The sequence below is a fragment of the Petaurus breviceps genome, unplaced genomic scaffold, assembly GCF_028583685.1.
Source record: "Petaurus breviceps papuanus isolate PSGF00001 unplaced genomic scaffold, PetGlider_PUasm1.0 37, whole genome shotgun sequence".
Taxonomy (NCBI): domain Eukaryota; kingdom Metazoa; phylum Chordata; class Mammalia; order Diprotodontia; family Petauridae; genus Petaurus; species Petaurus breviceps.
The window spans coordinates 22098089-22110165 of NW_027186296.1; positions in this window are offsets into that span (position 1 = coordinate 22098089).

Consider the following 12077-nt stretch of genomic DNA (forward strand, 5'->3'; position numbering starts at 1 on the left):
ATGATTATTTTGGGAAATAGATTGCAAAACTAGCACGGAAGCATGCTATAATAATGATATGATACATCAATTATTTGGACAGAGAGTAGAGCTTTCCTTCTGCCATTAACCAGGGGAACTTGTTGATGTGGTAGAAATGACAGGAACCTTGGGTAGGAGTGACCACTCCCTTCTATAGTTTGTGATGGAGAAAAGTTGGGCATAATCTGACATATTTTCTAGGTTTTGATCAATGATGTTTGAAAGGGTAGAGGAAGCATATGTAGGATCCCATGAACTAAAATTCTCTTGCTTAATGCCTGAACTTTGAATTTTTGTGTATAGACATTTAAGGCCATCGATTTTTACTCCCAGCTTTTTTTTTTATCTTGTCTCCTTTGAACTTCTGTGTACTTTAATTATATTCTTCCTCCTTCGTTATAGATGATCTCTACCATATTAAGCTTGTTAGATATATGCTAGCAAGTAATATTTAAAGAAGAAAGCACAGTTTTCTAAAAGTGTCTGGGGTTCTAAAGCTTAGAATGAACTGAGGCTAGGTGAGGGAAACTAAGGAAAAGGAAAGTGGTTTTTCAGTTATATTAAAGGGAAGAAGAGGAGCAAAGAAAGGATAGGACCACTGCTAGGCATAATGATAACTAACAACAAATGATGTATTTGATAAATCCTTATTTTGGTTTTCTCTGCTAAGGGGAATGATATTTTTTTCTTTTTTTTTTTTTTTTAACTTTTGGAGGGCAATTGGGGTTAAGTAACTTGCCCAAGGTTACACGGCTAGTATTTTTGTGTGGGTGTTAAGTGTCTCAGGCCAGAACCGAACTCCGGTCCTCCCAACTCCAGGGCCAGCGCTTTACTCACTGCGCCACCTAGCCGCCCCATTTTTAAAACCTGAAGCCAGTGAAGGTTAAATGTCTGCGGTCACTCAGAGTGGGATTTGAACACACATTCCCTGATTCGAGAGCTTGTGTTCTTTCCATTGTACCAAACATCATCTCAGATGGTTCTTGATGACCTCAGGCTGAGGCCTCAGACCCAGAGTATTTCATAAATCCCGGCACACTTTTTTTTTTTGGAGGGAAGTTGGGGTTAAGTAACTTGCCCAAGGTTACACGCTAGTTTTTGTGTGTGTGTGTGTGTGTGTGTGTGTGTGTGTGTGTGGGTGTTAAGTGTCTGAGGCTGGAACCGAACTCAGGTCCTCCTGACTCCGGGGCCAGTGCTTTACCCACTGCACCACCTAGATGCCCCGAGAATGATCTTTGTACTCACAGAACAAAAATGGCTAAGTGGGAGCTCATATTGAGGCTTAGTAAAGGGTAGTAAGAGAACACTTGGCTATTCATCATGAAGTCAGCATACTTGACCCTAATGAACCATATTCTTAGGTAATGAAAGGAGTGGTAGATATGATTGCTAAGTTGATAAGTAATATTTAAAGAACCATATAAAATTGTAGAGGTGCTACAGGACAAGTGAGGACAAATGTCCCAATTTTCCAAAAAGGGAAGAAAGTGGAAACATCAAACTATGGCCCAGTGGGTTTAAACTTCAATTCCTGGGGAAATTCTAGAACATAATATTAAAGGGATATTTTAGTGAACATTTGAAAGAGGAAATGGGATGACAAAAAGCCTTCCAGGCTTCATGAAGAAAAAATCTTGTCAGACTAAAGCTTATTTCCTTTTTATAAAAACCAAGCTATTAAACCAGTGGAATAGTGAAATACTATAGATAGTTTACCTAGATTTTAGCAAAAATTTTGAAAAAAAAAATTCGTGCTTTTGATAGAGAGATATATACTGAATGATATAATACATTTAAATGGATTCAGAAGAGTTTGAATGGATGGACTTAAAGTGACATTATTTATTAATAGTTCAACATCAATGTTGATCTCAGGAGTGTGCTAGAGATTTGTACCAGTCCCTTATTATTGTTGTTCAGTTGTTTCAGTTATGGTTGACCCTTTATGATCCCATTTGGGATTTTCTTGGCATAGATACTGGAGTGCTTTGTCATTTTCTTCTGCAGCTCATGTTATAGAAGCAGAAATGGAGGGAAATAGAGTTAAATATCTTGCCCAGGGTCACATGGCTAGTAAGTGTCTGAGGCTGGATTTGAATTCATAAAGATGAGCCTGATTCCATATCTGGCACTCTATGCCCTGTGCCACCTGGCTGCCCTGTACTAGTCTCTTTTGCTTTTTAATGTTTTTGTCAGTGACTTGGATAAAGCCATAAATGGCATACTCTGTAAATCTGCAGATAATAGAAAGTTGGGAGGGACTGTTGGGTGACAGGATTCAAAAAGATCCTATTGGTCTAGAACATTAGGCAAATTCTAATAAATCTGTCTCTAACTGGGATAAATGTAAAATCTTAAACTTTGGTTTAAAAAATCAACTTCATGATTATAAGATCTAGGAGGCAAAATTATAAGGCAATTAGTCTTAAAAAAAGATCTGGGATTTTTAGTGGAATAAAAGTTTAAAATAAATGAGCAGGGTTATGTGGCAGTCAAAAAGATAATATACTATTGGGCCACATTACCACAGCCATAGCTTCCAGAAACAAGGAGGTTATAACCCTTCTGTACTCTGTCTTGAGTACATAAAATATAACTGAAAAATAGTAGATAGGAGCAAAAATGTGAAGGATTATTGTATTTTAAACTCAAGACAACAGGGAGCCATAGAACGAAAACATGATCTAGGGGGATGAAATGGTCAGATCTGTGTTTTAGGAATATCACCTTGGTAACTGGCTGAAGAATAGATTGGAGAGGGAGGAAAAACTGAAGGCAGGGAGACCAACTAAGAAGTCCTTGCTATAGTTCAAATAAAAGGTGATAAAAGCCTGAAATAGAGTAGAGGCCCATAAAGTCCCCATGGCCTTATGAACTTGGCTTCTGACTGCTGAATTATTCATCTCAAAAAAAAATTCAGATTTTTTTCGTTATACCAGTTATACTATACTCAGAAATGACAGTGGGAACTGATGTTATTTTTGTAACAAGGGTTGTCTAGGTGGGCACCTTCCTCCCATAGGTGCTAGGAACTAATAGCTATGACTGTATAACATCACACAATTGGTTAAAAATGAGACATTTGGTTCAAATTGATCTCTTGGCAATAGATTCCACCTGTCCCTCTCCCCCCACCCCCACTCCTTCCTCGGACCTCCTGTGATCTTGCTTTCTTTGAGATTCTGAAGTAAGATATAGATCATCAGGCTGACTTTCACTCAACTACCCTCCAGATATTGACCATTCTGAGATTTTGAATGCTTTAATCTAATTTGAAGTTTCAGGAATCTGAACATGATTTATCTATTTTTCTTGGAGATCTTCAAGATTATATTTTCTGTCATTTCCTTTTTCTTTCTATGTATTTTCTTTTTCCTTATTTTCTCCCCCATTTACCTTTTCTTTACTTTCTCTATTTCTTCCTTCTCTTTTACTCTGAGATTTTTGTTCATTGTTCACCATTAAAATAGTACACATGTAATTTCTGCATTTGTCTACAACTCAAGCCCTGGATGAAGGTTTACTTACTTCAACAAATATTTACTGAATCCCTTTCAAGTGCTTAGCACTCTGCTAGGTACTATAGGAAATACGTTTAAGAATGATTCTTTAAGAGCTTTTAATCTAGCTGGGGAGTGAAAACATTTGCACATGAACATTTAAATAACAATATAAGACAGTATATCCATGTTTAATGAGAGATGCTGACAAAAAGCTTTATAATAGGAAGAGAGGAAATTATGGTGAACTGGGGGGGATTATAGGTTTAATGCAGGGTGTAGCAATTGATGGTAGGGTCTTAAAACATGAGTATGATTCAGGCAGACATAAAGAAGGATGGAGGACATTGCAGATCAGGGGAATAGTATAAGAATGGGATGGGAAAATGCATGGTGTGTTTAGGATATGGTGAGTAAAATAATTTGGACAGAAAAGATTTCTGTTGTCAGCTAAGTCTGAAAGGTAGAACTGTGAATGCCAGGCTAGAGTTTGGACCCTCAAAGTAGTATAGAGGGACACCTCCACAGGTCCTCAAACCCGGCATAGAACTTAGAAATGCATATGGTGAGATATATGTTCCTTGAAGACAAGCACCAGTTTTTGCCCTTCTGTCTCTAGTAACCTGCACATAATAGGTATTTAATAAATGTTTGTTGAATTAGAATTTGACTTCAGTCTTCACAGGGGGCCCAGGAAGGGATGATAGCAATAAGAAAGATAATTATATGCCATCTAACTAGAGTGGAGGTTTGGCCAACTGAGTAGGTCTTTCTTGTGCATGACTCACCTCTTCTTTCCTTTTTCTCTTTCTTTCAGGGCACAAAAGCACTCGATACCCACCCTCTCTTGACATCTCCTTTATCTTCCCATTAGGTTTTTCCTGGTACAGAGAGGGGTAAGTGGTAGTCAGTTTCCCTCTGACTCTGTTTTCCTGTCTATGGGATAGCTAGGTGATGCAATGGATAGAGTCCCAGGTCTGGAGTCAGGAAGACTCATCTTCCTGAGTTCAAATCTAGCCTCAGACATGTACTAGATGTGTGATCCAGGGCAAGTCAGTTAATTCTGTTTGCCTCAGTTCCCTCATCTGCAAAATAAGCGGGAGAAGGAAATGGCAAATCACTCCAGTATACTTGACAAGAAAACCCCAAATGGGGTAACGAAGAGTCAGACACAACTGAACAGCAACAGAATATTTGCCTGTGCCTCTGTCTATCTCCAGCTTTATGTCTTTTCTTTCCTTCCTTCTTTCCCTCTCTTGCTCTCTGCTAAGAATTATAGAAGTCCACATGGCCTTGTGTGAAGGCAGATTCAATTGGACCTAGGAAATGTCATCTAATTCTATCCCATTAAAAGGATATCCTGTGTCTTTAGTTACTCTTAAGCATTACATTCTTAATGTATAGAGCTCATTTTTGATTGATATGTATGTTTGCAATGAGTTAGAAATTCTAGTGTGCTTGGGAATCCTCATTTATCTCTCTCCTGCTTGAGCAAAATTGTCTGTGTATTCAGTCACGTTCAGCTGGCCAAGAATTCTAAGTTGCTATGTGGTATAGTAGATAGAGTTCTGGGTCTGTAGTCAGGAAGACCTGAGTTCAAATCCAGCCTCAGACATTTACTGACTGGGTAAGTTACTCAACCTCTGTTTGCCTCAGTTCCTTCATCTGTAAAATGGGGATAATAATAGCACCTATCTCCCAGGGTTGTTGTGAAGGTCAAATGAGATAATAATTGTAAAACATTTAGCATAGTGCTTGGCACATAGTAAGCACTATATAAATGTTACTGCTGCTGTTGTTAATAATAATAATAACTGCTAATAATAATATTATATAATAATGTTATTATTATATAATAATATTATTCTGTTGATCATGCTGTCAAGGGCCCCAAGTTATAAAGAATACAACCTTAACTGGTCCTGTAGCATAACATAGGCCATGACTTTAATATAGCCCAGACTCCCTTCTACTTTTTAATAGGAAAAAAGAAACACCAAATCCATAGAGACAGAAAGATAGAGACAGAGATAGACAGACAGAAACAGAGAGGAAGACAGAGAGATAGAGACAAAGAGACAGAGACAGAGTGAGAGACACAGAGAAACAGAGATAAAGAGAGACAGTCAGATATACAGAGACAGAGACACACTGAGAGAAACAAAGAGACAGAGAATTCAGAGAGACAGAGAGAGAGGGAGAGGGAGAAGGAGAGAGAGAGAGAGATGTAAGTAAGAAAGAACACTTTTTTATCATTTTGTAAGAACATAGGTCATTCTGTGCTTTTCCTTTTGATAACCTATTTTGAGGAGCAGGTATAAATCTTCAGTATAATGGAATCCTGTTCTGCTTTTACTGATTTTCTAAGTCATTATGATAAAGGGAAACTACGTATCACAGAATCATAAAGCTTGCAGAATGATTCATTTCATACTCTTGTTTCAGGTAATACTGTATTGAATGTAGGAATGAATTAGTGAAAAAAAATTAAGCTGCTACTTACTAAGTGCCAAGCACTTTACTAATCACTAGGATACAAATACAGCAACAAAGGAGTCCCTGCTGCTAAGAAGTTCACATTCTAATAAGACAAAACAAAACAAGCAGGTGAGTGGTGGTCGAGGAGGGATATTTTGGTCAGGGAAGTCTTGGGGATAGCGAGTTAAATTACAAAGCGATTGATGATATGTCTTTTCCGGGAATGGTAGTGTTGATTTGATTACTGTTCCTGAGATAGAGATGGATATAGGGGGTGGGGAAAGATGCATATAGAGCATGAAGATGGCTGGCAAGCTGTTACAGCAGGTCTGGATTTACCTAGATATGGTGACCACAGCAACCCTGGGATCTGGGACAGGAGCAGGAGAGCCAGGTCAGATTTGCCTAGTGAAGTACAAGATGTTGGCATGACAATGGCTTGGGGAAAATGATGACTTACCCAAAGATCTACAGCTCATTAATTAGTGATGGAGTCATGATTGCCTCAGTATCAAGCTCAGTTCTTTGTGTAGCTCTGGTTAGATGTCAGTGACATATACATTGCTGACTCTTTTCCCATCTCTTAAGAAAAATACAACTTTCAAAATCAATTTATCAAACCAAGCCCTAGTCTCTACCTCTCTTTCTGGGTACACTTTACAATGAAGCTATAAAATGTCAATTGTTGAAAGCCTTAACTTACATTGAAACTTTAAAAATCTTTCCAAGATTTGACAAAAGCAGGTAACTTCAAACAATCCAAGTAGTTCTATTATCACAACTAGGGATAACACCTAGGTAACTAGAGGGTAAAGTGAATGGAACTTTGGGCTCCGACCCAGGAGAATCTGGAGTTCAAATTCTAAGTAAATTGCTAGCTGTGTGATGGATGTCATAACCCCTTTCAGCCTCAGATCCTTCATCTGTAAAACAAGAAGTTGAATTCAGTGGTCTCTAAGATCTTTTCCAGCTTTAAACCTACAATCCTATGAGCTTTTATTTTCCTACCAATTGACCAAGTCTCATAGACAAATGGCACAACTATGTAATAATGATATAATAATAACAGCTTGTATTTATGTAGCACTTCAAGTTTTACAAAACACTTATATGTGTTAAGTCATTTGATTGCTACAACATCCCTGTGGGGTAGGAGTTATTATTATCCTTATTTTGAATATGAGGAAACTGGAGAACAGAGAACAGAGAATTTTCCCCAGGTTCACACAGCTGGTAAGTGTCAGAGGCAGGATTTAAGCTATGAAGAAAATGCTTTCTTTAAGAATTTAGAAAACCCAGAATGCCAAAGCTACCTGTATTTGGCTAAAGGATCTTTGCAGCTATCTAAAAATAGATTATTTTGAATTCTATATAGAAAGAACCCTGAAATTTATGACTAAAGATCAGATAACTTCCCCCCTTAGTGGGTCTATTTATCTATTTATTTGTTCCTGTGAGGTTGCCTTATTTCTTTTACATGAAGCAAAGCAGGATTTTGTGAGAAATATGTTTGGGAATGCAAATTTGCTGCAGATAGCCAGTGCCTTGTAGAGAAGATGAGTTTTGCTCACTGTGTTCTGGAGTCATCCTTCCTCCCCCCCCCCCAATTTAATTAGGGAGACAGATGTGTATAGTGCACTGAGAACTGGGAAGGCAGGGAAGCCAGTGGGACGTGGAAGTGTGATTTGTAAAGATCTCATTCTCAATGATTTGAAGGTAATTGTCACTAAACATGGCCATCTATAATTCTGCTTATAACAATGCTTGGTGGTTGCCGTTCCAGTGGTCTGTGAGGGTGCATCTTATACCTTGTGGATGAATGGTAGCTGTCAGGAATTTACATCTTCTGCTTATCTCTCAAAGGAAAGGATTTGTCCCAACATGCATTTCATGTGACCTTGGTGTTGTGATTAAAGAAGCCCTGAGCTTGGGACTGTCCCACCTTTCACCTGATTTCATTGCTTTTCAATGTGGCTTCTACTGCTGGTGAAGACGAGAATGCTAAGATTTTCGTTCAGAATACAAAAAGGAGTTGAACTGGAATTATTCCAGAACAGATTTTTCAGTTACCTAAAGCAATTGAGGCTTGCTTATTCCAAAGCAGAAGACAAAAGGAACCAGCTTGGGGAAATGAGGACCTTCCCACAATGGGAAGTGACAAAGGAAGAGGTAGTTGAGAAACAAAGAACCTCCAATCATCTAAGCTTTCTGCCCATTTGCTTAGCAGTGGATTATGGAAACATGGCAAGGAAAGGTTATAAAGAGGAAGTAGAAGTAAACAGAGCAAAAAAAGGAGGGATGAAGCCTATTGTGCATTGCTTAGGAATAGAATGAAAGAGAGGAGAGGGAAAAGGGTGTGTAAGCAAAGCTGATCTTCCATCTGGAGCTTGGCACATTCACCACCAGTAAATTGGGCTCCCGCATGCTCTAATTCCTGTTCCACCACAGACTGCTAACACGGCTTGGATAAAAAGGAGGGAAAAAATCTATGCAGGAGGCTGCAAGAGCACATAGAGTCTGTTCTGGGCTTCTTCCACAGGCAGACAGAAATCAATAAATCAATTGGGAATGTTCGCTGGCTGTAAAATGGGTAGAGAATCTAGTGTCAAGCTGCTAGAAGATGGATGGACAGTAGGCTTGCTGTCTGCTGAAAGGCCAGAGGTGACTATCACCTTGAGATGAGATCAGTGACCAATAGCCTAGCAGCCCTTTGAACCCTGAGTTTATGATTAAGGGCCAGGGCATGGCTTAAAACAGTCCCAGTGCTACCCACCGTGACATCCCTCCCTGCCTCTGCTCTCTTCTGCTACTCTGGTGACTTGCCATCCGGAGCCTGGCAGCTGTCTCCCTCGTGCCTGCTGTGCCACTTCATTGAAGACAAAGCTTCAGGAGGTTGAATCAAAACTGACGAGATGCCCTATGGTAGGAAGAATCGATCGGAAAGGGTAGAGATTTTCTGCACAACAGTTGGATTTTTCCTTTTCTATAAAAGGGGTTTAACATAATACGTCCAGTGCTTTCCCCAGCACAGTGCAGCATGTTAACCCTTTCATTGTCCAGCTTAACACAGGGATGCAAAGGATGCCACTGAGGGGACAGATAAGATGATTATCTGAACTGTGAAGTCTTCTTTCTTTCTCTCTCTCTTTTTTAAAAGGGCTTGAAGTCAGTCAGGGCTAGCTGTGCAGAGGTTGGCCTTACTCTCCTGAATGTCTCTGTATTGGGTCATTTCATACTGAGGGGGACTACTCTTCAATCACTACACAGTGAAGGAAACTGGTGGTTTTGGCTGTTGAGTGGTCCTGGGACAGAAAGCAGCTCAGTTTGACTTCAGGCTCCCTCGTGGCTGCCGCCACACTGGGAGGGCGGGCCTTTCTCTTACATGGTGACCCCCTGCTTATCCTCATCTTAGAAGACAAACTGGTTCTTAACCTCCTGTAACCAAGATTAGGCCTCACCTGGGGTTGAAATTCCAGACAATAAACCTCACACCTAGTACTCTGGCCATAGCTGTGTCTAGAGGATACCGAGCATCCAGACAAAAACTGTGGTTAGTACGTTGGATAAATTTTCAGTGTTTTTTTTTTTTATATTTGTTGCCACCTTCCTAACATGGCTTCAGCTTGACCAAATAATGAAGTTTTTTCTTCTCTTTTATTTCCCTCCCATTCATTTCATTTATAATATCTGTTTTTGTCTTTGATGTTTAAATACCAGTCAGTCTCTTGTGCTTCTCAATGTGGAATATAAATATATAAATAGAGATATGGATTGGATATTTCAATTTCATTGTTATAGGACACTTGAGTAAGAGAAATTTCCTTTGTCAATATAGGTCAGCATCTTCTCTTCATTTTATAGTCTTAGAGAATGCCTGTGGTCACTGAGAGGTTAAGTGACTTTATATGTCAGAGAACCTGGGTCTTCTCGATGCTGAGGCCAGTTTCACTATGCTCCTTTGCCTCTCACATACATAAACAAATCATGAAAGTTCTGAATTTCAAAGGACATGTAAATGAACAGAAACAATCATAAGTATGGCTTGAATTAATTATTATTCTGAAAATTAATGATTTGGGGGCTATGTCTGTATAGGATAGGTATGGATTCCTCAAAGACTCGCTCCTCTTTTCTTCTCTCTCCATTCAATTTGGCATGCCCAAATATTCCACGCCTTCCAACGAGTTCTTCTTCCTGACTTAATTCAAATGATGGGCATCACCATTTATCCCCTTACCCAGGCTTTAACCATAGGATAGAATTGTCATTGGTCATTGATTATACTTCAGAAGTAATACTGTTTATTAGGGAGCTCTAGGAAAGCAAAGTGATCCTGGAAGGAGTCAAGTAATACCCTCCCCAAGATTCAGAATGAACAGTGGAAGATCTTTGGACATGGGTAACATTTAGTGACCTAAGCAAATGGATTATCTAAGGTCTAATCATGGTTGTATTCATTGTAGTTTAGTAAATATGCTCACTACAATATTGCTTACAATGGTATGTCCAGATACTAATGTGATGCATAATGTTCTGACCTAGAGTGGAGGTCTGGATCCTGCATTACTAATGACAATAAGCTCCTTGAGGGCAGGGACTATCTCTTGCCTCTTTTTGTATCCCCAACACTTAGCATTGTGCCTGGTACATAGAAGTTCCTTAAAAAATGCTTATTGATTAACTGATCATTCAATGGCCACCCTGTAAACGCTGTTTTGGCAATTGCCCAAGCAATTCCAAGGCTGGTGCAGTATCTAAAATGGGAGCAGGGAAAGAGACCATGGCTCCTCTGAACTGGTGAGACCTTTACTTCCAGTTGAGATCTGGGAATGAGCCACACTGTGGGAGAAGAGAGAGAGTCATGGGAAATCTGTCTGCTGACAGCAACTGTTATTGGGTCTGATATTGCATTATATGTACCTTGGTCCTGTATTTGACAATGGTATCCTGACTAGCTCAGTAAGCCTATATTATACTGTGCTATGCTATCCTGGGGGCAAGAGAACAAGCACTTATTATGTCCCAGGCATTATGGTGTGTTACAAATATTTTTTTGATCCTTATAATAACCCTGGGAGGTAGGTGCTATTATTATCCTCATTTTACACACGAGGAAACTGAGGCGGACAGCAGGTAAGTGACCCACCAAGCATCACACAGTTGTAAGTGTCCAAGACCTTCAGTAGAAAAGGAGTTTATCAGCACCTTCTTGCTTAATGTCCTAGGTCACAGTAGTGGGGAAACTGTGGCCCTGCGGTCACATGTGGCCCTCTACGTCCTCAGGTGCGACCCTTTGACTAAATCAGCAGTCTTCTTGGTGCTGAGGTAGGTTTCACTTCTGAATCAGCATTCTGCTGATTCAGTTAAAGGACCACCCTTGAGGACCTAGAGGGCCACATGTGGCCTCAAGGGTGCAGGTTTCCCACCCCTGTACCTAGGATCTCACCTAGAACCAGTTGGCCTTAACGAACCAAATTAAAGAAGACTTGGCAGATCTAGTCTGTGATGAATTGACAAAAATAAAGCTAGAAGAAACCCTGCTGCCAGGTTTCATCAAACAGCACACCTAAATCAATATATCCCTCAGCATGGGGCTGCTAGTGACAGTCTCCTCATGGGTAACATCCATCTCACCATCCAAATCCCCCTGGCCATATGACTTAATCCAGAAGAAACCATGAAGTTAGGGATGGAGGAACGGAAGGGAGGAAAGATCACTTGAAACTGACCACAGGTGAACAGTCCTGATCCATGGAAAGGACATGTCTGTATTATGTTTCGCTGGAAGTACTGCTTAGTAGAATGCACAGCTAAGAGCCCAAGGGAATAGGGAAACCTAAGAGTTTCATGCTGAGAGGACCTCTATCTGAATCAAACCTTTTCCATGTCCCTACTCCCTACCAATTCAGAATGCAACATTACCTGTTCATTCCCGTCAATGTAGAACTGTCAGGAAGCGTAGTGGACTATTTTTAATTTTGCTAGTCTTCAGAACCCTAGGTAACTTTTGGGATAACTGTCTGCAACTTGGTGGTAGCATGATATATATATATATATATATATATATATATATATATA